This window comes from Sinocyclocheilus grahami, unplaced genomic scaffold (genome assembly GCF_001515645.1).
Source record: "Sinocyclocheilus grahami isolate Dianchi unplaced genomic scaffold, SAMN03320097.WGS_v1.1 scaffold216.1, whole genome shotgun sequence".
Lineage (NCBI taxonomy): Eukaryota > Metazoa > Chordata > Actinopteri > Cypriniformes > Cyprinidae > Sinocyclocheilus > Sinocyclocheilus grahami.
In genome coordinates this window covers 736961-754109 of record NW_015505395.1, presented here as the reverse complement: position 1 = coordinate 754109, position 17149 = coordinate 736961, and the positions used below count along the sequence as shown (strand labels likewise).

The 17149-nt window shown below is 35.8% G+C and overlaps 1 protein-coding gene across 6 annotated transcripts in view; it reads left to right on the top strand.

Annotated features, from left to right (window-relative positions):
- The window catches only part of LOC107596231 (microtubule cross-linking factor 1-like), a 55972-nt gene that overhangs the window by 7552 nt on the left and 31271 nt on the right, over window positions 1–17149 (top strand). The gene's annotated exons all lie outside the window — the stretch shown is intronic.

Here is a 17149-nt window from a genome sequence, read left to right as displayed (position 1 = left end):
AAATAAAAATAATAAAATTTAAATTATAAAATGTATGAAAAATTTTTGTATTATTATTTTGCATTTGAGTATTAAGAATTTGAGGAAATGTGTAAAAACAAATCTTAATGGTCGTAGAAATAGGCTTCTTTTTCATTAAGTAAAATATAAACAAAAAAATCCCATTACATTTTTTTTTCCATTGCGATAAAATATTTAAGTTGACGTTAATTTAGGACACTTTTTGCTGTTATTGTATGGAAATGTTTTGTCTGTGCTATCGCTGGTGTCCAGGCTGTTTGCTGTCAGCTCTGATTCCTGCAGTGGGATTGGCACCCCGACCAGAATTCATCCAACTGAGCTGCCTGTTATGAAACCTGCTGGCAGATTCCTGCCTCACGGGGAGGAGAGGAAGTGAGAGAGAGAGACAGAGATACTCAGAGAGGGAGAGAGAGGCTCTCAGATGGGTTTATATCTGTCAGGCTGTGATATGGCATCAGCTTATGGAGTTTTTTGTAAACAGTTCAGTCGTTTCGTGTGCTGCGGGGTCGCTAATGACCGCCTGTCATTTGTAATGCACCGTACTGCCGCCACACGTCCAGAACGTGGTCTCAGACTGTTGTTCAGATAGATCAGCATGCAACTGAAATGGTGCTTCAGGTTTCAGAGGATTCTGTTAAATCTCAAATGTTATCATGTGGTATAAGCACATAAACTAGAGCTGATCAGGTTGTTGTCCAAACACTGGGAGAATGAACCTTTCTGAACTTAGTTTTTTGAACTTTTTCGAATATATTTCTTTGAATATTTGTTCTTTAAATAAATGACACACAGTCAGTTGTCTGCTTCATTGCGCAGAAATGTTCACAGAAGTGTCTGTGTGGGCTTTTGTCATATATTGAAGGAAAAGTTCAGCCAAAAATGAAAATTTGTTGAAAATGTACTCACTCTCAGGCCAACCAAGATTAGGATGAGTTTGTTTCTTCATCAGATTTAGAGAAATGTAGCATTGCATCACTTGCTCAGCAATGGCTCCTCTGCAGTGAATGGGTGCCGTCAGAATGAGAGTCCAAACAGCTGATAAAAACATCACAATAATCCACTCCAGTCCAGTCCATCAGTTAATGTCTTGAGAAGAAAAAGCTAAATGTTTGATTAACAAATCCACCATTAAGGTGTTTTCAAATATAAATCCATAATCCATAATACCGTTTTAAGACCCTTTTAATATACAGTATATAGCAATAATATTTTGCTATTTATTATGTCAGTGCATATGACTAAATTTAATTCTTCATTGTGTTCATTTAGTGGAAACAGAATGGACATTTCTTGATTATTTGTAACTAGATTTTTTTAATGCTTTTATTTTTGTTACTAGACTTTTTTGCAACATCTTACTTAAATATGTTGAAGCTAATAGTATCAGTGATAAATGTTACACTTTCATTTTACCCTGAATCTTCATAAATAAATGTCACAAAATCTTGCACAAAAATGTCTTTTGAGATAATATCTTCACAAATATTTATTATTAAAAATGACTGAAGTGCACATTGAAAAGACAAATCGTTTTCAATATTCGTTGTTTTCATATTTGTGGTCAAATATTGTCAAAAGGCTGATAAATCTTAGATATAGAGATATGATTTCTTCAGATGCTGTGTTTCTCTGGCTGGTGCAGGGAGCGGATCTGAAGTAGTGGATCTCATTGACCTAGTTAGTGGATTCTCTCTGTAGGCAGGCAAGAGCAGAACGAGGGTCTGATCCTACAGTCACTCACACGCCGCATACACAAAACACAACCTGAACTGAGCACACGGCACCAGAAGACTTCTTTTATTTGGGGGGAAACGGTGATACTGTATTAGGGTTATTATTGTTAACTAAAATTCAAATTAAAACTAAAACCATTTTTAAAAAATTGTGTATGTACATGATAAAAATGGAAATTAAATGTTAAAAAAAAAATACTAATTTCAGCTAGTTGACAAGGTATCATCTCTCATTTGATTTCAGTTTAACTTCAAGTTATAAAATAAAACAAATAAAAATTATATATAGATGATTAAATTGAAATAGAAATGGAAAACATAAAAATTAATTATTTTAATAAAAAATTAAATATGCATAAAAATATTATATAATATCTCATTGATGCTAAAATAACACTAATGTATTTTGGTCAGCTCTTTCATATTTTGTTGTATTAATGAATGACTATGTTACGTTTAGATTAATGCATTTGGCAGATACTTTTATTCAAAGTGACTTATGTTGCATTCAAAGTATACATTTTATGAGTTCATGCATTCCCTGGGAATCAAACCCATGACCTTTGCTTTGCAGCACCGTGCTTTTTACTGTTTGAGATACAGGAATGCATTAGGTTTGTATGAAGAACAGACTGAAATTTAGTTCTTTGTTTAATCTTTAAAGGGGTCATATGATGTTGCTAAAAAAGAACATTATTTTGTGTATTTGGTGTAATGAAATGTGTTTATGCGGTTTAAGGTTAAAAAAGCACATTATTTTCCACATACTGTAGATTATTGTTTCTCCTCTATGCCCCGCCTTTCTGAAATGCGTCGATGTTTACAAAGCTCATCAGTCTGAAAAGTGAGGTGTGCTGTGATTGGCCAGCTATCCAGTGCATTGTGATTGGCCGAATACCTCAAGCGTGTGACGGAAATGTTACGCCCCTCACCATACTGAGATGCCGTGTCCCGACCGGAGCGACGAGACAAAAACATACATATTTTCTTAAAGTTGCACAAATGCCATAAGCATGTCCCTTTGCAACCATATAAATCACGTGTTTTTGCACATGCATCTTTTAAATCCTATAAAGTGTGCTGTATCATAATTGATGCATGAATTTCTAAGGCCTCTAAATGATCAACATGATCAAAACTTTGCTGATAAACATGTCGCACACTATTTACTACATGCCTTCTGTCGTCTGATTGATAGTTAAGACTTTTTTTATCAAGTAAAAGGTATTTTAGTGTAATTGTACAAACGTCCAGCTTCAGCTCGTGCTTCACGTGTCTTTTTGCTGTGAAATCTTTACTGATTTTTAATACGTAAATGTAAGAATAACTTTTATATTGTTAGTAATATTTCAAGATGAACACTTACTGGACTGAAGCAGTTGGCTTTACTTGATTATCCAGACGTCATTTTTATTAAAATCAATTATCAGATATGATCATCAGGTCATCTCTCAATCATCATTGTATTGAATTGCATTATATGTTTTGATCATGAAACTAAGAATTTAAATATCATCTTACTAAGACATATTATTGGAGATATAGAGTGAGATATAGCATTTTATGTATGAATCTGCTTTACCGTTATAAAGATCTCATTGATTTACATTACAAGCATCAGAATTTCATACTTTTTGTCCAAATTAATATCAACATTTGCACCAAATTGCTGATTTTTGCTCGGTTTGGGCCTCTGAATAAAACTGAACATTTTTTTCTCTTCATATTCACACTATATCAGACCATATGAGCCATAAAAGCCTGAGAACGCATCATATTTTGCCTAAAAGTTCAATAAACTGTTCCGTTATTATTTTATATGTCAGGCTTAACAATATTAAATGATTAATTTCAATGTAGGCATGTTAAAAATCACAATTGATATTCACTTTCGGGTCATTTGTCACGGCGGCAATGGAAGGTCAAGACAAGCACATTGCATTATGGGATACAGTGTTTTGTGAAAGCAAGCCATTCGAAGCATAACCTTTCTTGCATCCCTTTTTATTGCATTTACCCTTTTGGCTACATCTGTGAGAGAAGCAGTTTGAAACTCTGTGGGGAAAGCAGCACAGAGGAGACGTAACGCTGTAAACATTATTCCAGGCCCGGCCCTTCTTCCCCTGAGTAGACAAATCTACTTCATAGTATCTGGCACTGAGAGAAAAAGTGTGACTCAGTGCAGCTCATCTAGGGAAAAAATCCAGTGATGCTCTACAGGTCCAGATAGTCTGTGTGCATCATCTGTGATCATCTGTTCTGTAACAGCAAACGTCTCAACAAGATGCATTATTAGAGAGATTATGTATGTCAGTACAAACCACAGTTTAATACTTAGCATTAGGAGTTTGCTCGGATCGCCAAGTATAAGCAGCAGGACACTACGGGTTAACACAACTCACATTCCCTTAACCCCAATGTGTTTAATAACCTTGTCAAGACACAGGAGAGGTTCAGGTTGACTAAACCTCAGTGGTCCAGGTGGACTCCATCCTGTTCATTTCGCCTGCTCATCTATTAGGCCAGATGGCAGCCATCTAACCAGCCCTCAGAATGACAATGCAAAGCTTAACTGGACATCTCAAGGGAAAAAGATCTGTTGTTGTTTTCCCTTCATCTTCTTTTTGTGGCAGGGAGCAGGTGCCTGTGATCAGCTGAGAGCAAACGCTGGTTCATTAACGGATAGTTCTGACAAGATGAGCCACTGAAAAACAGCTGATATATCAGTGACCTCATATCAGCTAATGCTCTTTTTTTTTTTTTTTTTGATATATGTTTGATTTGAAGTTAGGCTAATTAACTATAATATGCATCAGAAGAACATTTTAAATATATGTAAATATTTATTTGTTTACATCATTTTATATAGATTTTAATATGCATTTAAATAATTTCTTAATAATTTAAATATGTATTTGAATAATTTTAATTGTAATTTCTTAATAAAAATATTTTTAAATGATGCATTATATATGTATATATATATGTTGTTTTTTTAAATGCAATACATAGATTATTATATAGAAAAACATAGATTATAAAATAATATATTTAATATATATCATTAACATATATAAAATAGTCAATGATAAAAGAATACAATTATTAATATAAATAATAATTAATAAAAAGAATTAACATTTTATGCATGGTAAAAATTTGAGTTGAGTGTGTGTGTGTGTGTGTGTGTATGCATTATATGTATTATGCTATTATATTTCAGTTTTGTATGTTATAAAATAAAATTGATAAATTGTACATTATTTGTGTATATATATGTGTATATATATGTGTGTATATATATATATATATATATATGTAATGTACAATTTATCTATTTTATAATATATAACAAATATTATAATTATATAATAACATGTAATGCACATAAAATAGTATATATGCATTATAATATAATGCAATGCATATTTGAAAAAATCTTGAAATGCATACTTTATTAAATAAGTGCATTAAATCCTCCATTCAAACAGCTAACCAGATTCCCAGAAGCGAGTCTTTGTGATGACATTAGCTGAGCTATCTCTATTTATCATAGACATTATCTCTCACCAGCTGCCCAGTGTCAGACGCCTCTGACTGCAGGCTCCGCCCCCCCATTAACCACTCACAATAGGGAACCCACTGACCCAGCGAGACGAGAGGAATTGTCTTTGACTGCAAAGACAGCCTCTCATTAACCAGCTGGACGCATACAAATCCCTCCTCTCTCTCACACACACACACACAATCACATTCCCAACTCTCTGGAGACCACCGCATCCCTTTAGCCAAACGAGAGAGCTTTAAAGAGCTTCTGTTGTGTTTGACGCTCGCTGTAGTGATGGAGATGGCTTGCTTATGTGTCTAGAACGCCCTCTGGGACTGTGTGCGCGGCCCGTGCGGGGATGGTAATACACACAGGGTCTCTTGACTTTTCCAGACAGAATCCCAGACAGAGATTAACCGCTTAGAGGATTCTCCCGGTCTCCTGACAACAGCAGACAAGTCTTATCATCATATACATAATGCTAATGAAATCAGACCAGTTACTAAGAATTCATGGGCTGTGTTGGGAATGGAATACTGGCATACTGTGGAGTGTGTACTAGATACTGCATACTGTAGTATATGAAACCATATGTTTTAATCTAAAATATTGTTTTTTAAAATGATGTAAATATTTCAAATGATATATTTTTCATAATATCTAACTTTTACATTAAAATGTAAATATATACAGTATATATATATAAAATATAAATATATGTAAAAGAAAATTAGATTATGTAAAAATATGTAGTTTTTTAAATATATACCAAATTTTCAAAATATTATTTTACTATTAACTATTTAAAATTTTATTTAATTTATTTTATGCATTTAGCAGACGCTTTTATCCAAAGCGACTTTCAGGTTATACATTTTTTACCAGTATGTGTATGTTCCCTGGGAATCGAACCCATGCCGGTTTTTATTTGTCATTGATCACTTTTGAACCCTGGTTGAGTTCAGGAGAGTCAGAACGGTAGAGATGCTAATGTTAGCGTGCAATCACAAAACAGAGAATATTTCATGTTTGATGTTATTTCATGGTAGCATTAGCATATAGCTCTTAAAATTCACCAGACACAGCATATTATCCATGCATCCTTTAACATGCATGCTTCCATGTATTATGAATCAAAAGACTGGATGATCTTAGTTATTTTTGATACACATATTTATGCATAGTAAGTGATTTACATTGCATTGCCTTTGAGTGTTTCTCAGAGTGTAAATCACTTAACTCTTCAGTTTTGAATGCTATCAGTAAAATACGAGGGTTTGGCATATCTTAGACCCCTCTGGCTTCTCAGTCCAGTTTATCTTTTCCCACACATCAACCATGTCATCAGACACGTCCAGTACACTAGAAGCTACATGTGACATGAGTAAGCGCTCGCAGCAAAACTCCCACAGAAAGAAATCTAACTGGCAAAGAGATCGCCGCTGTTTGTGCTGTTCTCTTACAAAATGCATTCATCGTGAGCACGACACATAGCATAAACTGAACGATTTTTTCATCAGCTGTATCTCAGAAAAATGTGCCAATCTGTTTTTGCCGGTCTTCCTCTGATGTCAGTATCACTCTGCTTTCTGTCTTTTCCATCATGCTGTTCTGACTCATGGAGTTCAGTCAGAGCGAGCGAGAAGAGCAGAGCGTGACTGTTTCATTAGTGTTGTGTGGGAGAATGGCTGCAGCGTCAGCATGTCGGTGTGAGTACACACACTATCACAACGCCTCACCGGCCCAGTGCTCTTCTGATGGATTGAGTGTTTATAAGACGTAAACACAGCTTCTGATCCCAGACTGCTTTTGTATTGTTGTGGGGCTGTTTTTGAGCTTGTAGCTGAAATGTTTTAGGTTCAGACCTCATAGATTGATTAATGTGCATCTTTCAGTGCATGTCTGTAGCTTTGAGGTCATCAATATTGACATTTACATTCCAAAGACCGATCCAAAATGACAATGCACATACATTTGTTAAGTTCATGCATTCCCTGGGAACTGAACCCATGACATTGGCGTTATATGAGGATATTTTGATTAGATGTTATGAGGTTATTTTTTATAGATGAACTATGCACACAGATGAATTGTTCACAATCAGATCTATAACATGCATTTAGAAAATAGGTTGATTCTCCGTTAGAGACCCAAGCATTCATTAATGTTCATTGATGAAGCAGGAAACGTCTCTGTGGTATTTGTTAAGTTCATGCATTGCCTGGGAATCGAACCCATTAGATTGGGGTTGCCATGTTTTAAACTAAAGGATTGCTGTGCACAGTGTTCGAACTATACCGTGGACTTTGGGGGAGCCCACTTGGTTTTTTGCTTGCGCATGCCTCAAAAGAGGGCTTACAATGACTTACAAAGATACATAACAGCTACAAGTGTATGCACTACTTGCTTTATGCAAGCACTATATAGGATAAATCACTATACAGGATTTACCCTATTATACTTTATCGACACGAATTGATAGGTGAAACAACAAACAGCCACCCACAAATAGTCTATAAACAAAGCATCAGGCTGTCTTTGAGTTCACATGAACAACGGTTAAAGTTACTCGTCGTCAGGCTACAGAAGAATACCATAGTTCCTCCGTTCAGTTAGGCCTAAGACATCGAGAGTCACGCAGACCTATAACAACCCAGCCACAACACATAATTGCGAATAACATGCCTTACCTTAACACAGAATCGACCACAGAGTCCAGCGTTTATATTTTTTCTACAAATCTTTGAGTTAACATGTACTAAACACAAGTGGAATTTGCACCGCAGCGCCCCCACACCTTGATGCTCATGACAAGAATAGCATGTATAGTTATCTTTATTGAAGTGAATTAGGTTTAAATCGCCGTCATGCATGAATTAATGATATTTTTGCAATTTTACATACAATAATCCACGATGATCACATTACACAAAACTGAAATTGCACGTCAGAATAACACATTGCCAATATTTTTTGAGACCCCCCAAAATTCCACAAATCACGTTTTCAGGGGAGCCTGTGTCTTATTAAGGGGAGCCGAGCTGCCCCTAGCTCCCCCGTAGTTCGCACCCTGGCTGTGCGCATTTACAATTAATCAATATGCAAATGTACCACAAAAATGGTGACTTTTGAGTAACAAAATTGACATTTTATCAGATTTCTGTAGACTTTCTCATGCATAAACTGATATGACAGCCTATTTAAATTTTATATCTATATATGCATACATTTATATTTAAAAACGACCTAAAAATCTCAAATATTAAATGTAAAAAAAAATAATAATTTACATTAAATATAAAAATTTATCTCAGTCTGATTTTATTTGCTATGTTCTTTTTTTCCCCTTTATATCAGGATATTTTGATTAAATATTATGAGGTTATTTTTTATAAATGGAACATGCACACAGATGAATTGTTCACCATCAGAGCCATAACATACATTTAGAAAATAGGGTGACATTTCATTTCATACCAGCTTTAAATTATGTACTAGCTTTAAGAACAACACTGTTGTCTCACAGTCACAATATTACAAATAAAGTTCATGCTTATAGATAAGCATATCAGTTTTCTTAAAATCACATTCCAAGTCTTAATTTGATTCTTGAAATGTGACATGGCATCTTGTTTAAAATGTTCTAAAGACATTAGTGACTAATTAGCCTTCTGTTTCTCTGTAGCTTCTGTATAAAACAATGCTAAAACCTAATGAGTTTATTATATCATAAACCCATCTTAGAGATCTTGTAGTCTTAGATATCTTGAGTCTTGTATTGTTGGATGAAATGCAGATTCCATGTTTTGAGACATGTAGATACATAAATGACATATGCACTGCATCTTCTAGTATTTCATCCTTCCTGCTGTTTATTGAGTTATACCTGGAAATAGGCTTTTTTTTTTCTTGTTGAATTTTCTGTTTCATTCTGAAATACGTCAGATTAAAGAAGCAAAATGTGTTGCGAATGCTGTTTAATGTTGTGTGCTGGAGCCCATAAGCATCATAAACATTTTCGTCCTGTTGTGCACTTCTGATGCGACACACCATGTAGCTGTAAACGAACATCTCCGTCAGTCTTTGTGACAAAGCCCTTGAGAAACGTTCCATCGTATTTTTGCTTTTCTCGTCCTTAACAAGCCTTTAGCAGAGAGAGATATCGAGCGGCCCTGAGAGAGGCCTTGTAGCATTATTAAAAAATGTGTTTGTACAAGCTTATGTCATCTTCAGATTCCAAGGTTACGTGAAATGTGAGGCAGGATGGTAAATATTGACCCTCCATTAGAGACCCGAGCATTCATTAGTGTTCATTAACGCAGAACTCCAAGGAAACATCTCTGTAGAAGCTAATGTTCAACTAACCACAAGGACAGTTAGTAAAGAGTGGTTTTATGCTACAGAGATGTGCTTATAAACCGGTGTGTCATGCAAAAGACAACACTTAACAAAAGAAAATGCTTAATATATATATATATATATATTATACTGTGTACTAGATAATTATTTTGGTGTCATTGTATTAATTTATTTCATTACGTTGTTAATTAGTTCACAGATATGAGAAATTTGACATAAATAAAACTACTATTTATATATATATATATAATGTCGTTTTTTTGGACACTACCCTGATGGTTTGCCATAGTATTCTTTTACGGACCCTGCATTTTATCATTTAAATACCTTAGTATATGAATTTGCTAATCAAACAGTGCCACTGCATATATTAAAATACCATGGTATTCCAGTCGGATCCTTACAGTATTTGTTGTTAGTGGAGCACAGGAATCAGAACAAGGGCCTGTGTCATTTGTCAGGAAGCAGATATCCGGTGTTTCTCCAGGGATGTGTGTTTGTGACTTTGGGGCGACCTCGGTTTTATCTGTGCTCAGTCACAGCCGGACTGCAGAGTCAGTCACTCTGTCAGCTCAGGTTAGATCAGCACTAGATATTAGATATCAGTCAACCTTGATTAGACGCAGTTCAGTCCATCCTCTATTTCTGCAGGCTGTATGCAGTGATTTATATATTAAATCGGACTCCGATATAAGATTTTATGTTTAGATATAGTATGCACATAGGCTGAAATCCCGGGAGGGTCGGAGGGGACAGGACCACCCTCCCCCATCTGAGGGTTGTTCCACCTAAAAATATGATTAAAAACCATGCTGTGCATTGTAAATAACAATATTTTATACTTGAAGTAATCGTGTAAGTAGTAAAACAACACAAACAGGGCAAAAATGCGTTTTACATTTAGAAACATTTTGAGTCTCCCCCTCCCTTGCCTCACAGTGCTTTGGTCCAAATGCCTGCTTTCCTCTTTTAAATCACCTACACACACACACACACGAGTCCGGTGAGAGAGAACAAAGTCAGTAGTTGTGGAACTCCAGTAAGTAAGGCTGTCAAGGCTATTTTATTCACTTAAAGGGGTCATTATGATTTAAATTTTTCCTTTCTCTTTGGAGTGTTACAAGCTCTTGGTGCATAAAGAAGATCTGTAAAGTTGCAAAGACTAAAGTCTCAAATCCAAAGAGATATTCTTTATAAAAGTTAAGAGTCAACCACACCTACCTAAAACGGCTCGTTCTAACACGCCCCCACATGTCTACGTCATGATGTGGGAAGATTTGCATAACGCCGCCGAAATGTTCACGCAAAGAAAGGCGGTGTAACTGTTATTCTCGCTGTAGTATTGTTGTTGCCGCTGCCGCCATGTCGTGAAGACGCTGTGTATTTCGTTGTGAAAGCGAAACTACTTTGTTTGACCTTCCCAAAGAGGACGAGTCCAGCCCGGGGTCGTCACACGTGGTTGCCGCATGCCTCCACTTACTCAAGCCGCCGGCTCTTTTGGAAGGACACGACTAGAAATCACATCGGATGAAGTGATTATTTTCTCTTTAATAAATGATGTCAATGTATTTTTCGATGAGTCCGCTATGTTAGCAATAATAACGTTACCTGCTTGAGGGAAAGGGTTGCCAGGTTTTCATAACAAAACCTGCCCAATTGCTACTCAAAACTAGCCCAAACTATCCATGTTTCGAGGGGGTCCCCCGGTAAAAATCGCATTCCAGAGGCTAAAAATGTTTAGGGGTCGCTTCAACTCACGGATTTGGCAACACTGTACAAGTCTACAACGGACACGAGCGCTGTCACGGCGCGACCACAACAGCTTTAAGTTGTCTAATTTGTCACGGTCTTCCTTCTGCACTAATAGTAGTAAGGCTTTCCTCTGTGTATACATATCCTTACAAGTACAATTTTAGCAATTTTAATATCAAATATAAATATACAAATCTATCTCACAGTTTTTTTTTTAATTCATCTTATATGAGAAATGTATGGAAACCCTTTTTTTTTGCCATGGAATAAAAAATAAAAAAGCTAATTGCTACTTTTTATCTCACAATTCTGACTTTTTTCTCAGAATTGCAAGATGTAAACTCAGAATTATGACTTTCTTTCTTACAATTCCAAGTTGATATCTTAGAATTTTGAGTTTATATCTCATAATTCTGACTTTTTTTTCTCAGAATTCTAAGTTTATATCTCGGAATTTTATGTTTATGTCTTGCAGTTCTGAATTTATATCTCTGAATTGTCCAAAAATTGTCAGAAAAGTCCAAATTGTGAGATATAAACTCAGAATTCTGACAAAAAAAGTCAAAATTGAGGTTTGAATTGCAAGGGGGAAAATTGTGTGGTTAAAAACATTGGCAATTTTGTTGTTTCATTTTTAAATTCTGTGGTGGAAACATGCTTCCATAAATTTCCCCATGTACAGATTGTAGGAAATGCAAACGTTTATATATAAATGGGGAAATGCACAGCATATAGAAATCAGTTTGCTAAAATGAAACTCATCCTGCTGCTTTGAATGCCAGATTCTTCCTTTGAGCAGATTCATTAATTTGTGTATTGAAGGGTTTTTTGAGTGTTGAATAAAGAATGGCTGAATGTATTCTGCTTCATCCACAAAGACCTCCTGCCGGAGACGGCAGATGGAGACGAACCTCACCCAGAGTTTTCAGAACACTGATCCCAGACCTGTAGATGCAACTTCAGCCTTTCCAAACCCATTTACACATTCTGATCTGAGATCAGCTTAGGTCTGGCTTTACAGGCTGTTTTTAGGGCGAGAGAATAACCTCTATCTGCAGCAGAGACAGATGACTGAAGCTTTGTGCTCATGCTGAATAGAGCGAGTGTGTAACTGTGTTTCTGTCTAATTTCATCACTCTGAAATGCTTTCACACAACTAAAGTTCCTCGAAAACATTCATACAGATGGTCAAATGCTTTAAAGAGGTCATATGATGTTGCTAAAAAGAACATTATTTTGTGTATTTGGTGTAATGAAATGTGTTTGAGGGAAAACACTGTGTAAAAATATTTTTTCTAAAGCTGTTTTAGAACAATATTACTTGAGATAAGCGCTATACAAATGCATTTCATTTCATTTATACTGTGAAAAATGCCCTTTTCACACCAAAAGTGAAACAAAAGAGCAAAAATAATTGATGATGAATGATCTATCAACAACATTCGAGCTTGTTTCCACCACAGAATAAAACATTTTAAAAGGTAATTGTGACTTTTTATATCTTACAATTGCAAGTTATATAAACTCATCATTTCAAGTTTATATCTCACAATTTTTTCTTACGATTTTGAGTTTTACATCTCGCAATTTTAACTTTTTTCTAGCAATTCTGAGTTTATATCTTGCAATTCTTACTTTTGTTTTCTCATGATTGCAGAAAAAAAGTCAGAATTAACCTTTATTGTTATTTATTTATTTCCTGTGGTGGAAACAAGTGAATTGAATGTTCAGGAGAGAAAAAAATTATAAACTAATTTACTATGGTAATCTTAATCGTTATTCAATTGTATTTTTTCAATCAAAATCTTCACAAAATGTGGCTAATATACACACTAGAGCTAACACTGCAAATCTGTTGATTTACACTCTCCAAATACCTTTAAAGCATGATTTCCCACTTGTATACTACCTTGAAGCAGGGGCGGATTGGCCATCTGGCAATTCTGGCAAATGCCAGAGGGGCCGGACCATTTTGTTTAATGTGGGCTGGTCAGATTTTTACTAAATATATATAAATAAAATTGTTTTTATGGGCCAACAGCGCATAGGACAGGTTTTTATCGCTTGCACGATTTCTCTATGGTTATAGTAATAATAATGTTAATAATAAATACATGTTAAGAATTTGGCCCAGTCCCCTGGTCCCGAGATGGGCCGACCGAACCGTTCAGTCAAAATCAAGCACGTCATCAGAGAGAGAGATTGCAACACAATCTAATTTTCAGTAAAAGCTAGATAATGGACCATAAAAAAGGAAAGGCGGTGCAGAAAAATGTTGAGAAAGGGAAAAAAAAGGGCTTAAGTCCGACGCTGCTAAATGCGTAAAATTAACCGAACTCTTTTCAAAAGGTTTAAATTCGGCTGCTGCAGCGGAGGACAGTTGGTGCCGCAGAGCTAAGAAGAAAACAGAAAATACAGCTAGCACAAGTCATTTTCACACTACTTCTGCCAGTTAGCTCCTGTGTTTTTTTTTTTTTACAGTAGCCTACATTGTATTAAACAGTTGTAAGCTTAAACAGTACATGTACATTTATTTTTCACCATCTGTACACAAATGTAAGTAGTGAATGTGTGTGTCCGGTGTGGCTACAGTGCCAGGGCTGAATTTTTGTCCCAGTCCGCCCCTGCCTTGAAGTCATGTCTTTTTATTTAGAATACTTGTATTTATTGTACTATATCTACTCTAGATGATCTGATCTGTAGTGACTATCTGCTGTTTCTGGATCATGAGGCAGGCACGTTTTGATCTGTTTCTGTCATCCTGATGCACTGCTCTGTGTTGCGGGGTTGAACAGTAGCTGTCGGTCTGTGGATGTAGGGCGGGTGGGGTGGAATCGGAGGACGGGTGGTGATCTGATTTGGGACGAGGCCAGGCAGGAGGATTTGTCGACTGTAGTTAGACTGTGATTATCTAAGCCTGAACGCACCACTGTTGTGAGCACGGTCTGCCATGCAGCTCGCATCTTTCTGATTTTCTCTCCGTGTACCAGTTGATATTTTTTGCTATGCGATATTTTTAATTGCTCAGAGGTTACTGTTTACATGCTTTCAAAGGTTTGGGGTTGGTACGATATTTTAAAAGATTTTTTAAGTCTCTTGTGCTCACCATGGCTGCATTTATTGGATAAAAAATGCACTAAAAACAGTGAAATATTTTAACAATTTAGAATAACTGTTTTCTACTGTAATATGTTTTCAAATATAATTTATTCCTGTGATCAGATCTGAATTTTCAGCATCATTACTCCAGTCTTCAGTGTCACATGATCCTTCAGAAATCATTCTAATATGCTGATTTGCTGCTCAAGAAACATTTCTAATTATTATTAATGTTTAAAACACTTGTGCTGCTTCTTATTTTTGTGGGAAAAAAATTACAAAAAATTATTTTTGTATTTTGTGGATAAAAAATTTTTTCAAGATTTTTCCGAAAAACAGCATATATTTGAAATAGAAATATTTTGTAACATTATAAATGTCTATACTGTTGCTTTTGACCAGTTGCATCCTTGCTGAATTAAAGTATTAATTTATTTGTAAAGAGACTTTAGTTCTTTCTTTTAATTATGAAACTTTGTTTCTTCTTGATTTTTTTATGGAGGAATAAAAATAAGCACACATCACTCATTCGCTATAAAATGAATGTGAATATCAGCTCAGATAATTTAATCATGGAGAAAATTGATCGAAGTCTTCATTTGTTCGCCATATAATTATATTGCTGTCTAGGAGAAACAGTTGAGATCTTTTTTGTCAGGAGTATTTTCACTGTACTGCATATGAGAGCGCACATACTGTAGTTTAACAGCGAGGGTTCAGTTTGGGTTTTCAGCGGCTTTGTTTTTTTTTCAATCAGGCATTGTCACTAAGCTACACCCGTTACATTACATAAGTCTGTAGGAAACACATGCACGCAGGCTGCAGAGTACAGGCGCGCTGTAATGCCTTTCCAATTAGATAATCGTGCAAATGTAAGAGGGACAGAGAACTGAGGATGAGAGAAGAAATGCACATGTTGACTGATCTGTTATAAAAGAGCCCTTCGTTTATCTGTTTTATTAGAGGTGTTTCAGGAACACCCTAGCAAATAGTTGTCATGCGTTCCTCTAGAGCCGATGCATGGCATTACTGTTGCAGATTTTAAGTGTGTTTTTAAACTGTATGTGTGTTTGCATGCTAGCGAGGGATGGAGAGAATTAGACCGAGAGTGTTTTGCACACTAATGCATTAATGCGTTTGTGTAACTAAATCTGTGTGTGTGTGTTATGCAAACCCGTTATAGTCTCTCTGTCAATTGCAAAAGTCATTGCCACAATGCTAATTCTGTTCTGAGTGGTTTCCAAGGCACTGCAATGTGGCTACTAAGATGTTCTTAGCATTTTTTTAGCATGTTAGGTGTTGCTATGCAGTTGCTAGAGTGTTCTGGATGGTTGCAAGGTCTTTGCATTCAAGGTATACAACCTTATTAATCAATAAACGCAATAAAGTACAAGCAATGTAAATACCTTTGGATAAATGGTTAAATGTAATGCATTACACATGATGAGGAATCGTTACGTCTGGAGTGTGAGTCATGCACTAAACTTCAATGCTTAGTCTGAGGAGAATGTCACTAAATATGAGGAAGAGTATTAGTGATGTTTGACTTAGCATGAGTAGAAATGTCAATTTTTTCCTACTGCTTGTGTGATTGATGTTTGTGTGGCAGCTAGTGGTGATGACTTCGCTGGAGGATGTCTGAACGTGAATGGGAAAATTGTGAACCATAAATTGTAACCATATTGCCGACTCCCTCAACCCACATAAAAAATGACATCATCACCTCATCTCATCTCCTCCTCTGCTTTGGAGTCGAATCTAGGCTCTCTCGCCCTGTTGCTGTGTGTTGGTGAAAAAGTTTCAAACTCCCTCCTCTCCTGTGGCCATCTCACACTTTCCATCTGTCTGGCCATAAATGATTCAAAGCTAACGCAGCCATCAGCAGCAGCTATTTAAGTTCGGTGTATGACTCAAGATAGACTGTGCATAAGCAGGGCTAAGTTTACCTACTCAACTCTTGATTTAATTTAGAGATCATGTGTGGTCAGCCAATGATTATAGCTAAATAATTGGATGTGTTCTTATTCCTGGTAGTTAACTATAAGCGTACTGACTTTAACTAACTTGCTTAGTACGATTCTCTTTAAACTGTTGCTCCACCATGACAGTAGCTGATCTGAAGTAGAAATGAGAATAGAAGACAGTTTATGCTAAACGTCTGCTATAGCGCCTCTTGTGGCAACACTGAGAATGCAACTCATGTAGTTCGTCTTTGTGCATTTGGCCTGATTTCACCCTACACAGATTCAACAACCTGAAAATATATTCAACTTAATGTTTTTTATTTTTTGCTGTCTACCATATTATTACCAATAACTGTTCACATCCTGTTCACATCTTTTTGATTTCTAAGTGCTTGGCAACTATTTTGGTTTGTTCTACTTCACATATGTTGCATTCTATTTAATTCAAAGTCATAATTTAACATTTTTAATTTGGAAAAGTGCAAAATAAAAAACAGCACTTGAAGTTGAACATTCAGCTTTGAAACTGTGGAAATCCCAAACTTTGCAGAATCTCAAACTAGTATTGCATAATATTGTTTATTGTTTATTATTGTTAATATCCAGAGTTGTCTTTATTAACAACTGAACACCTGCAAAGCCAATGCAGTTAGCAAACTATTGGCAGTTTTTTT